Here is a 13,716-nt window from a genome sequence, read left to right as displayed (position 1 = left end):
AGTTGATAAATAGAGTTTCATCATTACTGAGTAATGTAGATAAAACAATTCGATTATGTGAAGCATACGAGGGTAGCGGTCACAACAGTTTGAGATAGAAATTTAACTTTTGACGTAGTCACGGTGGATTTCTGGTATTCAAGGGATTTAAAGAAATCTTTAAAATCTGAATAAAATTTGATTCTTCGGAGATTAAGGAATAGGATCTTCTTTGGTTAAATTCGATAATCTATTTTGATTGCTCTGTCGGATATTTCATTATAAATCCACCCTCTTTATTTCCTTTATATTTTGGAGTTCCATTCTTTTGTTTTCTCTTCTCGACTTTAAGTATTGTAAGTATGGTCTGTGAATGAACATGACTAATGTTCTAAGGAAGAAATTCATAAGTATGGAGTTTCGAATGAACATGACTAATGTTCTAAGGAAGAAATTGTAATAGCACGATCTTGATTGGTTAAATTACCAGAATTCAAGAGAAAAGACAGAATTATCAAGAAATTATGTTCTTGATATGTTTAGAGATTAGATAGAATGTAAGAGTCGCGTAACATGGCACATGATGACGTTAGGGTCTGTGAATCATCATGTTTCATTAGAAACTCAGCATGACTTACTGTAATATAATCACGTTCATCAAGTATCATTATATTATACTAACTCATGCTTCAGTTCCCAACACTACTTCGAAAACATTCATACTTCAAACTCGAAGATTTTAGATTTTAGAAACTAAACAGTTTCCTTTATGATATAACACTGATATCGCGAAGAGATAAATGATTTCGGACAAGAATACTTATGAAAATATACTCAGAAATATCGAAGATATTTAATATGATATTTTTGGAATTTCTAAGATCGAAGGTTGATGCAGAAAGATTTTCCGCAAGATTTTAACATGACTTCGAAGCAGGATATTCTCTAAAGATTTCATCGGATCTAGAATTACCTGGATTCTTTGAATATAGGGTTTGGTCCTTGTATTTGTCCTTGGTCTCCTTCATGGTTAGCTCAATCTGTTTTTCAGCACCAAATTTTCTATCGAGCGTTCCCAACATTCCATTCTTTATTATCAAACTTTTGGCCGTTTAGACCATCTACAATTTTGTTATTTCCTCTGCATTTAATGCTACCATATCTGGGTCATCGGTTATCAATCCGAGGTGGTTTCAAGAGAATTGTGTTTTTAGATGATTAAACGTTGATGGTAATATGGTGGAATATAAAAGGTTCCCCGGTAACAATAAAGAGCACGCATATTTATCAAAATTATGATATGGTTGTTTTGAACGAAAAGTCGAAGTTGATTTGCTGGAGCTGTGACAAAATTTGCTACTTTGAAAAGGAATTGCAAAGTGATTTTCGGTAATAACAACGCCCAGGGAGCTAGCACAGATACGTGTTAAACGTTTACTCAGGTTCCGAGTGTTTTTAGGTGCATAACTATATGCATCGATCTTTTCTTCCGTAGATGAAGTGTGGTTGGTTTATCCTCTCGATTGAGGTGTTTTTAAGAATCATGAAAGATTTGAATGCAGATTGTAATCGTCAAGATACAAATGAAGTTTAGGATGAAATCAAGTGGCAAACTTGAAGAATTGTTTAGTTTCATATGTTATAATCAATATTTTAATTCATTTTAATTGTCCAATGTTATTAGTCCACAGTAGATAGTCCACAATTAACAGTCCAATAATTCATATATAGTTTAATATATAATATTCGAATTAATTAATACATATCGTGACCCGTATACATGTCTCAGACTCGATCACAACTCAAAGTATATATATTATTGTAGAATCAACCTCAACCCTGTATAGCTAACTCCAGCATTACTGCATATAGAGTGTCTATGGTTATTCCAAATAATATATATATATATATATGCGTCGATATGATATGTCAAAACCTTGTATACGTGTCTCGATATTTAAAATGCGTAAAAATAAATAACAGAAATTAAATGACGATAAATAAAATTGCAAGAATATAAATTGCGATAAACAAAATGTAATCAGTTAGCTAGGAATAGTTAGCTAGGAATAGTTAGCGTAGATTCTTAACAAAATTTCTCATAGTTAATTTATTTGTTTCTAACAAATTTTATTTTGTCCAATGTTTTCTTCATTATGCCACTTGTTGGATTCTGATAGGTCAAAATCTAAATATAAAATTGGATGAAAATGATTATTCTGCGGTGAACGGATACGTATATCGGTGGTTGCAAGTAGGATAGTAAATGACCGTTGAATCAGATTCGAAGAATGTACAATGTAACTTATTAATGTGAAATCTAAATATTCCTCAGGTATTACCTACCCGTTAAAATATTTTCACCATTAACAGTTTGTACGAAAGAATTTTTAATTACAATCTTTATGAAAAAAATATATATATACCTATATATTTTCTTCGGATGTAATCATGGATTTAATGAGTCAATATGATATTAAACTCATTTGATTTACCGTTAGAACAAGAATATATAATCTCTAAAACATTAGAGATTATATAATCGCTATGTCGAAGGAAAATAAATGATGTAGAACGTCATGTAGAACGATGATTATACTCGAGGTACAGAATGAGATATCGAAGCTGGTGACGCGGATGTTGTTGTTGGTGGTACTAGTGCTGTTGGTGCTGAGGCTGGTGATGTTACTGGTGTTGGTGATACTGCAGGTGCTTGCAAATTGTGTACCGAGCTCTCTAAAGTTAACACTCGAGCTCCGAGTTCTTTAACTTCTTCTACTAACCCTGGTTGGTTATCGGTGTGAGGTAAAGGTCGGATATCTTCTCTAGTTCCGTTAATGGTAGTCTCAAGACGAAAAATTCTTGCAAAAAGGGTATAAACGGTGTTGCGAACGGGTTCGCCGGTTAGCGGGTCAAGTACTCCAAGGTTAGGTGGTAGATTTGGTTCATGATATGGAGTACCTTCTTCCCTTCTCCATAGGGTGAGTATGTCGCGAACCCACCCCCATTTTCTCCAGTAATCACGGTAGTTGATTGGTTAGTGTGCTCATGTCACGCTGTCTTCGGAGTCAGAGGAACTTGGTCGATTCGTAGAGGCCATCTTAAGCCATCACAGAAAAGATTTTTGGTATGAAGAGTTTAGTGACAGAAATTGATAGTTGGATGGTATTCTCAATGCATAATGTGCATAGATATATATAGTACCAGGATCCCTTAAATTACAGAGAAATTTATGAGAGATATCAGGCAAGGTCTACAGTAACAGATACGCTAAGATATGAATTTTATATATACACTTATTCATGCAATCAATGTAGTAAAAGGTGTATAGACTAAGAATAATGAACAGGTAATTTCCTAAAGATGATAAGCAAATGATTTTCGACAAAAATGATAAGCGAAACTTTTGACATGCAGACACGGTCGAAGTCCAGACACACTAATGCATCCTAACGACTATCAGTTAGACACACTAATGCAGACCTGGTTCGCTAAGACCACCGCTCTGATACCAACTGAAAGGACCCGTTCATATACATTATAAACGATTCACAATAGTTGATTACATCGCGAGGTATTTGACCTCTATATGATACATTTTACAAACATTGCATTCGTTTTTAAAAGACAAACTTTCTTTACAACGAAAATTGACGGTATGCACACCATTTCATAATACATCCAACTATAATTGACTTAATAATAATCTTGATGTACTCAATGACTTAAATGCAACGTCTTTCAAAATATGCCATGAATGACTCTAAGTAATATCCTTAAAATGAGCTAATGCACAGCGGAAGATTTCTTTAATACCTGAGAATAAACATACTTTAAAGTGTCAACCAAAAGGTTGGTGAGTTCATAGGTTTATCATAACAATCAGTTCAATATATTAATAGACCACAAGATTACCGTTTATAAATATATGTACACTCGCAAGTGTATAAAAGTATTCTATAAGTTGTAGGCACCCGGTAACAAGCCTTAACGTTCATGTTTTACCCCCTGAAGTACACCAGATCAGGTGTGTTTAAAATAACCTCGAAGTACTAAAACATCCCATAGTCAGGATGGGGTTTGTCAGGCCCGATAGATCTATCTTTAGGATTCGTGCCTACCGTACATAGACAAGTAATTTAATGTTACCAAGCTAAGGGTATATTTCTGGTTTAAACCTACGTAGAATTAGTTTTAGTACTTGTGCCTATTTCGTAAAACATTTATAAAAACAGCGCATGTATTCTCTGTCCCAAAAATATATATAAAAGGGAGCAAATGAAACTCACAATACTGTATTTTGTAGTAAAAATACATATGACGTCATTGATGTGAAGCGAGGTGTATATAAAATAGTTATTATTTTACTAGGAAAAACTATTAAATACGATACAATTTTACACAAGATATTTATTTATTTATAGAATGGATATACTTAAACCTTGCTACAACACTTATAGGCAGTGTACCTAATCGTACAGTAGTGTAGTTTTTAGTAAGTCCGGTTCGTTCCACAGGGAAATCTTTGAACAAAGCTCAACGCTATATTAGTTTACTTTTATAAAAATACAAATATATATATAAGTAATATTATTGTTATAAAGGGGGGTTTTTACCGTTTAATGACCGGTTTGTCGATTTTAAAACTTTAGTCGCAGTTAAAACCTAATGTAAAATATAAAATAAATACAAGACTTAAATTAAAGCGTAAAGTAAATAACGATAATGAAATTGCGAATAATAAAATTGCGATAATTAAAAAGTACGATAATTAAAAGTGCGATTAAATAACAATAAATAAAAGTGCGATAATTAGAAGTGCAATTAAATATAAAATAAAGGAAATTAAATATGAAATAAAAGAATTATGCTTATTTAAACTTCCGTAATCATGATGTTTGACGTGTTGATTTTAGTTTTATGCCCATGGGTTAATTGTCCTTTGTCCTGGATTATTCAATATGTCCGTCTGGTTTTTGTCCATAACAGTCCATCAGTCATAAATATAAATTGCAAGTGTCCTTGTCAAATTATTATTATACCCGAAGATAAATATTCCAACTAATTGGGGATTCGAATTGTAACAAGGTTTTAATACTTTGTTTAATGAATACACCAGGTTATCGACTGCGTGTAAACCAAGGTTTTACTACTTTGTTAACAATTACACCAATTACCCTTGAATGTAATTTCACCCCTGTTTTAATTATTCTAGTGGCTATTAATCCATTCCCGTATCCGGTTAAATGAACGATTATTCGTACATATAAATACCCCGCCCATCGTGTCCGATCGAGTGTATATGGTAATTTATAGGGACGCCCAATTATAAATCTTTATATTAACATTAACAAACTTTCATTTAGTTAAACAAATATAAAGCCCATTAATAGCCCATAGTCTAGTTTCCACAAGTGTCGTTCTTTTATCCAAACCCCAATTATGGTACAAAGCCCAATTACCCAATTTTAGTAATTAGCCCAACATCATGATTACTTCGTTTTAAATAAGCATAATAATAACTTAGCTACGAGACATTAATGTAAAAAGGTTGAACATAACTTACAATGATTAAAAATAGCGTAGCGTTACACGGACAGAATTTCGACTTACACCCTTACAACATTCGCTAACATACCCTTATTATTAGAATTATAATTAAAATTAAAATATAAATTATAAATATAAATATATTTACGTATGAAGAGGAAGAAAAAAGATGATGAAATTTGATCAGAATTCGGTTGGCTTTATAGCCAGAGTTGAAAATTGGGGCTCCGCGACTCGCGGCAAAATGCCCTTAAAACTCCGCGAGTCGCGGAGATATATTTACAGCTCACACCCTTGGAGTTTCTTGCTGCCGACGGTTTTAATAATATATATATAATATATATATAATTAATATAATTAATTATATATTATATTATATTTATATACATAGTTAACTTGTAAACTTTAGTCGGTTGCGTCGAGCGTTAAGAGTTGACTCTGGTCCCGGTTCCGGATTTTCGAACGTCCTCGCGTACAATTTAATATCTTGTACTTTGCGTTTTGAATCTTGTACTCTTGTGATTTCGAGACGTTTCTTATCAATAATTGGAACCTTTTTGATTGTCTTTTGTACTTTTGAGCTTTTTGGTCGTTTGCGTCTTTAATTCGTCGAATCTGTCTTTTGTCTTCACCTTTTATTATTTAAACGAATATCACTTGTAAATAGAACAATTGCAACTAAAAGCTTGTCTTTCTTGAGGAATAATGCTATGAAATATATGTTCGTTTTTAGCATTATCAAATATTCCCACACTTGAGCGTTGCTTGTCCTCAAGCAATATTGTCTTGAAATACTAGAATCACTTTTTTATTCTTCACACTTTGTACATCAGTGATTTCTATACGGCGGTATAAACAATGGTAGTAACGATATGGTTTACAGTCCCACATGACTATAAAAATTTAGATCCATTAAGGAAATTGGATCTTTATGAAAACATTTGATCTTTTGAAAATTAAATCTAGTTTTTACCCTAGATAAGTTTTCCGGAATAACCCTTTACCGGTGTTTGCAAAATATTTTTGTGGGTTTGGTGGGTTTCAGATTTGAAAATTTTAGCTCAAAACTTGCGGTTTTGTGTCACCCACTTGCTAACCTTGTATTTGGAAAGCAACACGTCCAGTTTACTTGTTCCGTATATTACCTTTCGGCAAACTACCGTCCGGTTGTAAAAGAAAGCGTTGAACAAGCAACTGTTTAAGGCAATGTCCCGTGACATGCTTTTGATTATGGTCTATAACGTGTCGGACGCAATTACTATCCTTGGTAGGAGCAATAGTAAAGCTTACCCTTATAATTTTTCGGTCTGGCACAAGGTCATGTCTTTGACCACTATGCAACCACCGTTCTTACGGTTGACACCCGATTTAGTTCAGGTGACCTAATGAATTTCAGGTGAATTCCTAGGATTTTACGTTCAATGGTAATGAACGCATTGAAAATAGGGTTTTCAGAAAACAAATCGGTTTGTAATTTTTGATCAAAGTATTTTCTCGTTTAAGCTCGAGTTTAGATATCATTGAATTCCATGAGTTTGAATTCTCAATCTTTAAGGTCAATCTCTAGGATTGAGTAATATCAGTCTTAAAAGCTGATTTTTTATCTTTAAGGAGATTATCCTTTCTGGGGATCTGATTCATTAGTCTTATCAAGCTAATTTGCACGGTGCCTCCCCATTGTACGAGATAAATCCTTCTCATGGTTAGGATAAATCTGACCACTTGGCAACCCTGTTTAATGCTGAGGTCCGTGGATTTCCTGCTGATTTTAGTGATGACTTTTCTAGATTTTTCGTCAACCTACAGCTGGTCTGGACGACAACTTCATGACCTAAATCAAGAAGCGCGTTTCTTTTTCGGAAGACTTTACTTCCTTTTAATGATGGAATTGATTCATCGTGTAGATCCATCTCTTCTTTTCTTTCATCGGGTAAAACAGTTTAGTTTAGTCCAAAGCAAAAGTATTTTCAGTTATTTGTTACAGATATATGTGACATATGTTTAAAATAATTTGGTAAATTTTCCCACAATTGGCTTTTTATTTTTCTTTTTATCGTCCTCTATTCCATTTTAAATGAATTTTAACATTTTAATTTGTTTCTCAATTTATGTCCTTTCCGAGGTAACAATAATTTCGGTGTTAAAACCTAGTTTTATCGTTCATAAATATGTATAAACATGATTTTGAATTCATTTAATTGAAAATTTTGAAAAATTTTACTAGAATTGGGTAGTCAGTATATAAGACTAGGGCTGTTCTTTTTTTATCAGAGAGCACTAGATTCTAATACAACTACTGCTTTACTAGTATTTTTAATGGTAACCAAGTGTATAAAGTAAAAAATTTTAAAATCCGAAAGAATTTAACCCCTTCCCACACTTAAGATCTTGCAATGCCCTCATTTGCAAGAAATCAGTAACAATTTAAATTATTGAGGGTGATTTGTGTGAAAATGATTAAATTTTTACCAAAGTTTCCAAATATATTGGCGTTTGTTTGCTGAATGATAAATGGTGCACATCATTTGTTCATTCCGTCTTGTTGTTATTTCACATATATTTTGCATCTTGTCGTCAAAATTAATTGCTTTTGCTGAACTTAATGCCAGTCTTTGAAAATGCGTTGTTTTACCCTGTTGTGTACATAAGATAAACTGCAAACATATATACATATTTTTGAAGTTTGGTTTATTACCCCACATTCAAAAATTATTAAAATCTAAGAATAAAAGTTAGATAATTATAAAAATGATTACAATATTAACAAAAATATTAAATGCATCAATAATTACAAATTACAAAATAATAAAAAATAATAAGTAAACTAAGGATGATATTGGTACCAATAGGGGTTCCACGCATAACCATAAGTGCTATAGAATGCTTCGGCAGGGTCATACGTAGGATATGGTGGCTGCATCTCTATCGACCAAGGAGGGAAGACGGGTTTCGGTGTAGGAATATAGTTTCTACCTATATGTTGGCAATGCGCTATGATCTGGTTCTGATGAACTTGCCAATCTTCAAATGCTCTCTGTCTAGCATTTTCGTATTCCTGAGAAGCTATAAACCTATGCATTTCTTGCATCTCATTCCCCCCTCCTACATTACCTTGTTCCTGGTTTCTCTCTACCTGTGGATGTCTACCATTGTATCGTACTGCGGCGTTATTTCGCCGCTTAAAAACTTTCGCACCATGGTATACATTTAAACCTATAGTGTCGCGGGGTTCCGGCTCTTCTACTAATAATCCCCCCCGACTTATATCCACACCGAGATATTCACCAATCAAGGTAATAAAAATACCACCTCCTATTATGCTATGTGGACGCATCCCCCGAACCATAGCTGATAAATAATAACCCACACAATATGGTATACTTACAGCGCTGTGTGGGTCTCGAATACACATATGGTAAAACAAATCTTGTTCATTTACCTTTTCTTTGTTTTTACCCCTTTGTGTAATCGAATTAGCTAAAAACCTATGTATTACTCTTAATTCGGCTCTATCTATATCCAAATAAGAGTAGTTTCCCCCTTTGAAACGGTGATGGCTTGTCATTTGACTCCACACACCGTGTGTATCAAAATTCTCATCTATCTTTCTACCGTTTAGTATCAATCCTCTACAATCGGCAGACGCTAACTCCTCAGGTGTATATATACGTAAAGCCTGAGCCATGTCCAGTAAAGACATGTGGCGCATCGAACCGCCTAACAAAAATCTAATAAAAGAACGATCGGTTAAACTAGCTACCCGATCATTCAACTCTATACTACATAACAACTCTTCACACCATACTTTATATACAGGTCTGCGTATGGTGAATAAACATATCCAGTCATTAAAAGAAGAATTACCATACCTCTGTACAAGTAATTCCCTAATTGGCCCGGCCAATTCTACAGCTTCCAAGGGTCCCCATTCTATGACCCTCGGTACCTCAACAACCTTGGAATGAAGAGTATGCAAACCCCGTTGATATTTTGGATAATCTATCCAAAGTCTGTCAAATCTCAGGTTCGGGTGCAACTGTTCCAAGTGCATATCTGAAAAGGTCATGACTGGATGAGGTACATCCTGCTTGTAGTAGTTATCTACCTCCTGTTGTTCCAAGTTCTCAGCAGGAGCATGGCGGGCTTGGGATGAAGATTCACCCCTTTCATTCTGCAAAACACATCAAACACAAATTTTGTGCATCCAAATATGCATTAGTGTCAGCAAAATCATCAATCAAAATAATTACAATGACATTATCAATTTATATCAAACTTAAGCTTATTTTCACATTTTTATCAAATCTACACTTTTTCAAATAAGCATATACGAAAATTTTCGCCAAGTTCATAAGCATTCAACTCAAATAACATGTCAAAATAATCATTACTAGCAAATAAACAAGTCTCAAATGGCATTATCTTTCAAAAATCAAGTTCATGAATTTTGGACTTGAAAAAGTCCACTTTAATTCTCAAAATCATGTTTAGGCTCAAAGTTTGGATCATTTAACTACCTAGACATGTTATACTACTCAATTTAGCAACAATTCATGACAAAAATCGGCCATAACCTGTTTATATCAAAAAGCCCCAAATTGCTCAAGAACACAAACCCTAGATTATTCAAAATTTGAAGTTTAAGGCTTCTAATCATGTTAAACAGCATCAATCTAGGTTATACAAGCATAATACATAAACAATTTAAGTCTAATTACACTAAAAAGCATCAAAATCAAATTGGGGAAAAATAGCTCAAGAACACTAAAATTCGAATTAAATGGTGTTTAGGTGTAGACATTTACCGTTTTTCTTGAGTAGTTCTTAGATATCATCCTACTCAACATGATTTTAGCAAAAAATTTGGTGATTAACGGTTAAAAATTGAGATTTTTGGGGGTGATTTTCGGTGGTTTTCGGGTGCAGTTTCGAGTGTTTATGCAGTGTGTTTGTGTGTGGGGGAGTGACTGATCGAGCAGCTCTTTTATTTTTTTTTTTTCTGGGTTTTGGACCCTCCGCGAGTCGCGGAGGTTTTGCCCTGAAAACTCCGCGAGTCGCGGAGTTTACCCTTTTTTTTTTTTTTTTTTTTTATATAATCTTTAACTTATAAAACAATTAAGAAATTAATTTTAAAATTTTGTTTCCCTTGTTATTTAGGACGAGGTCGTTTCGGATCGATGTCCTAGTCCGTCCCTCGACAAAATTTTAAAATTTGTCTTTTTGTAGCGATTGTTTTAAAAGCTAAGATTTTTTTTTGGGTTTTTTAATGTTTTTGGCATACTTTAAATCAATAAGATTAAAAATAATGATAATAAAAGTTCTCGTCCCTCCCTCGGGTAAAGCAATTTCGGTTCAAAGACCTAGTCTTCAACTTACGACGAATTTTAAAAATCATATTTTTAACTTAATGAGATAAAGTAAATTTTTGTTTTTAAATTCACACAACATAAATATAAAATTCAAAATTAATATTAAAAATTCACACCAAACTCAAAATTTAAAATGCATAAAATTAAAAATTAATATTTTAAAAATTAAAAATTCACACCAAACTTAATTTAAAAATTTATAAATTCATATCAAACTTATATTAATTTTTCAAATATTTACAATTTTAAAAATATTGTTTTTACAAAGTTTACAATATTAATTTAAGATTTAAATATTAATTTTAAAAACATGGTAAAAATAAAAATCTTTTTGTCTTTTTATCCCACTTTTAATCAATCAAATATTATCAAAAATATGCGCCCCTCTTTTCGGTAAAGTAATTTCGGTTCCAAGACCTAATTTAACTCATGACGAATTTTTGAAATATTTTGGGTTGATTGATTAAAGATATTTATACCTTAAGAATAAACGTTAAATTTCGCAGTGATGTAATAAATTTTTGAATGATATCAATAATTTCGGTCGCCAAACCTAATTTTATTTAATACCAATTTAATACTTTTTAGCGAACAAATTAGCGTTTATTATCAAAAGGTTAAAAATAAAAATAAAAATAAAAACTGTACAGACATACCTGTGAAATAGATTTCTTAGTTATATGATCTATTATATTCATAAGATAGTCGGTTTAATTGGTTTTCCATGGCTGCATAAGCGTAACCTCGAGCATTCATTGTCTTTTCTTCTAAACATATGAACGGTCCGTCTCTGCATAAAGTAACAAATTCGGTATTTGAATAGGTTTGATTATTTGAACATTTACCTCCATGTGACCATTTTCCGCATTTGTGACATCGTTCTAGGTGTCGTGCTCTTCTTTTCGCTGCGGATTTTGATTTTCCTTTACCAAATTGTAACTTATTATCTTCGCATCTGGATCCTTTTCTAACTCCGTCCATTCTTTCTCTGATTACTGATACTAATTCACTCGGTAGTATGTCATTATTTCTTTTAGTGATCAAAGCGTGTAGCATTAGACCATGGTTTAATTCACAGGCAGTCTTCATTTTGTAAAAACCTAAAAAAATAAAAATTCAGAATGGGGGGAGAAGACTAGTTCTTTAGGGTCTGCTAGGGAAAGACCAAACGTGTTCCATTTTCGAGAACTACACGAAAACAGACAATCTAACTCTAACAGAAATACATATTATCCTTTAAAGACTTTATTCTCCCCACACTTAGTTAGCTGTGGTATCGAAATTGTGATTAACTTCGTTGTCGACTTCCATCGGACCATGTATGTAATGTTTAACTCTGTGACCATTAACTTTAAATTCAATCCCATTTGAATTTATTAATTCTATCGTTCCGTATGGGAAAACTCTTTTGACTATGAATGGTCCAGACCATCTTGATTTCAATTTTCCAGGAAATAGCTTGAATCGTGAATTGAAAAGAAGAACTCTGTCTCCTTCTTTGAATTCTTTTGAACTTCTGATTCTTTTATCATGCCATTTCTTCGTTCTTTCTTTATAGATTAACGAATTTTCGTATGCTTCATGTCTTAATTCTTCTAATTCATTTAGTTGACTTAATCGTAGACGTCCGGCTTCATGTAAATCAAGATTACATGTCTTCAAAGCCCAAAATGCTTTGTGTTCAATTTCTACTGGAAGATGACATGCTTTTCCATAAACAAGTCTAAAAGGTGTGGTTCCAATTGGAGTTTTGTAGGCTGTTCTAAAAGCCCAGAGTGCATCCTCCAATTTAATGGACCATTCCTTCGGATTTGATCCTACGGTTTTCTCTAGAATACGTTTTAAAGCTCGGTTTGTATTTTCAACTTGTCCACTTGTTTGTGGATGATATGCGGTGGAGATTTTATGAGTTACTCCATATCTTTTAAGAACTTTCTCAAGTTGATTATTACAGAAATGAGTACCCCGATCACTTATTAAAGCTTTCGGTGTTCCAAACCTTGCAAAAAGACGTTTTAAAAAGTTGACTACAACTCGTGCATCGTTAGTTGGGAGAGCTTGTGCTTCCGCCCATTTAGATACATAATCAATGGCTACGAGTATATATAGATTATTATGAGATTTTGGAAATGGACCCATAAAGTCAATACCCCAAATGTCAAATACTTCACATACTTGGATGACATTTTGTGGCATTTCATCACGTTGACTTATTTTTCCGGTCCTTTGACATGCATCACAGGATTTGCAAAGAAGGTGTGCGTCTTTGTAAATTGTAGGCCAATAGAATCCAGCTTCATAAACTTTTCTTGCTGTTAGTTGAGGCCCATAATGCCCTCCTGTTGGTCCTGTGTGACAATGGTTTAAAATTTTACTAGCTTCATCTCCAAATACGCATCGGCGTATTATTCCATCGGGACAACTTTTAAACAGATGTGGATCTTCCCAGAAATAGTGTTTTATATCACTGAAGAATTTCTTTCGTCTTTGGTACGATAATCCTTTTTCAAGGAATCCACAAACTAAGTAGTTTGCATAGTCTGCAAACCATGGGATTTCTTTATAATCTATCTTCAATAGATATTCATCAGGAAAGTTGTCTTGTATGGCCGATTCATTCAGAACTTCTAATTCGGGATTTTCAAGACGAGAAAGATGATCGGCGGCGAGATTTTCTGCTCCCTTTTTATCTCGGATTTCAATATCAAACTCTTGTAAGAGTAAGATCCAACGGATTAATCTTGGTTTAGCATCTTGTTTTGAAAATAGGTATCTAAGAGCAGAATGGTCGGTATAGACCACCGTTTTTGCTAGAACT

This window comes from Rutidosis leptorrhynchoides, chromosome 4, assembly GCF_046630445.1.
Source record: "Rutidosis leptorrhynchoides isolate AG116_Rl617_1_P2 chromosome 4, CSIRO_AGI_Rlap_v1, whole genome shotgun sequence".
Classification (NCBI taxonomy): Eukaryota; Viridiplantae; Streptophyta; class Magnoliopsida; order Asterales; family Asteraceae; genus Rutidosis; species Rutidosis leptorrhynchoides.
Note: the sequence above shows the minus strand (reverse complement) of the source record.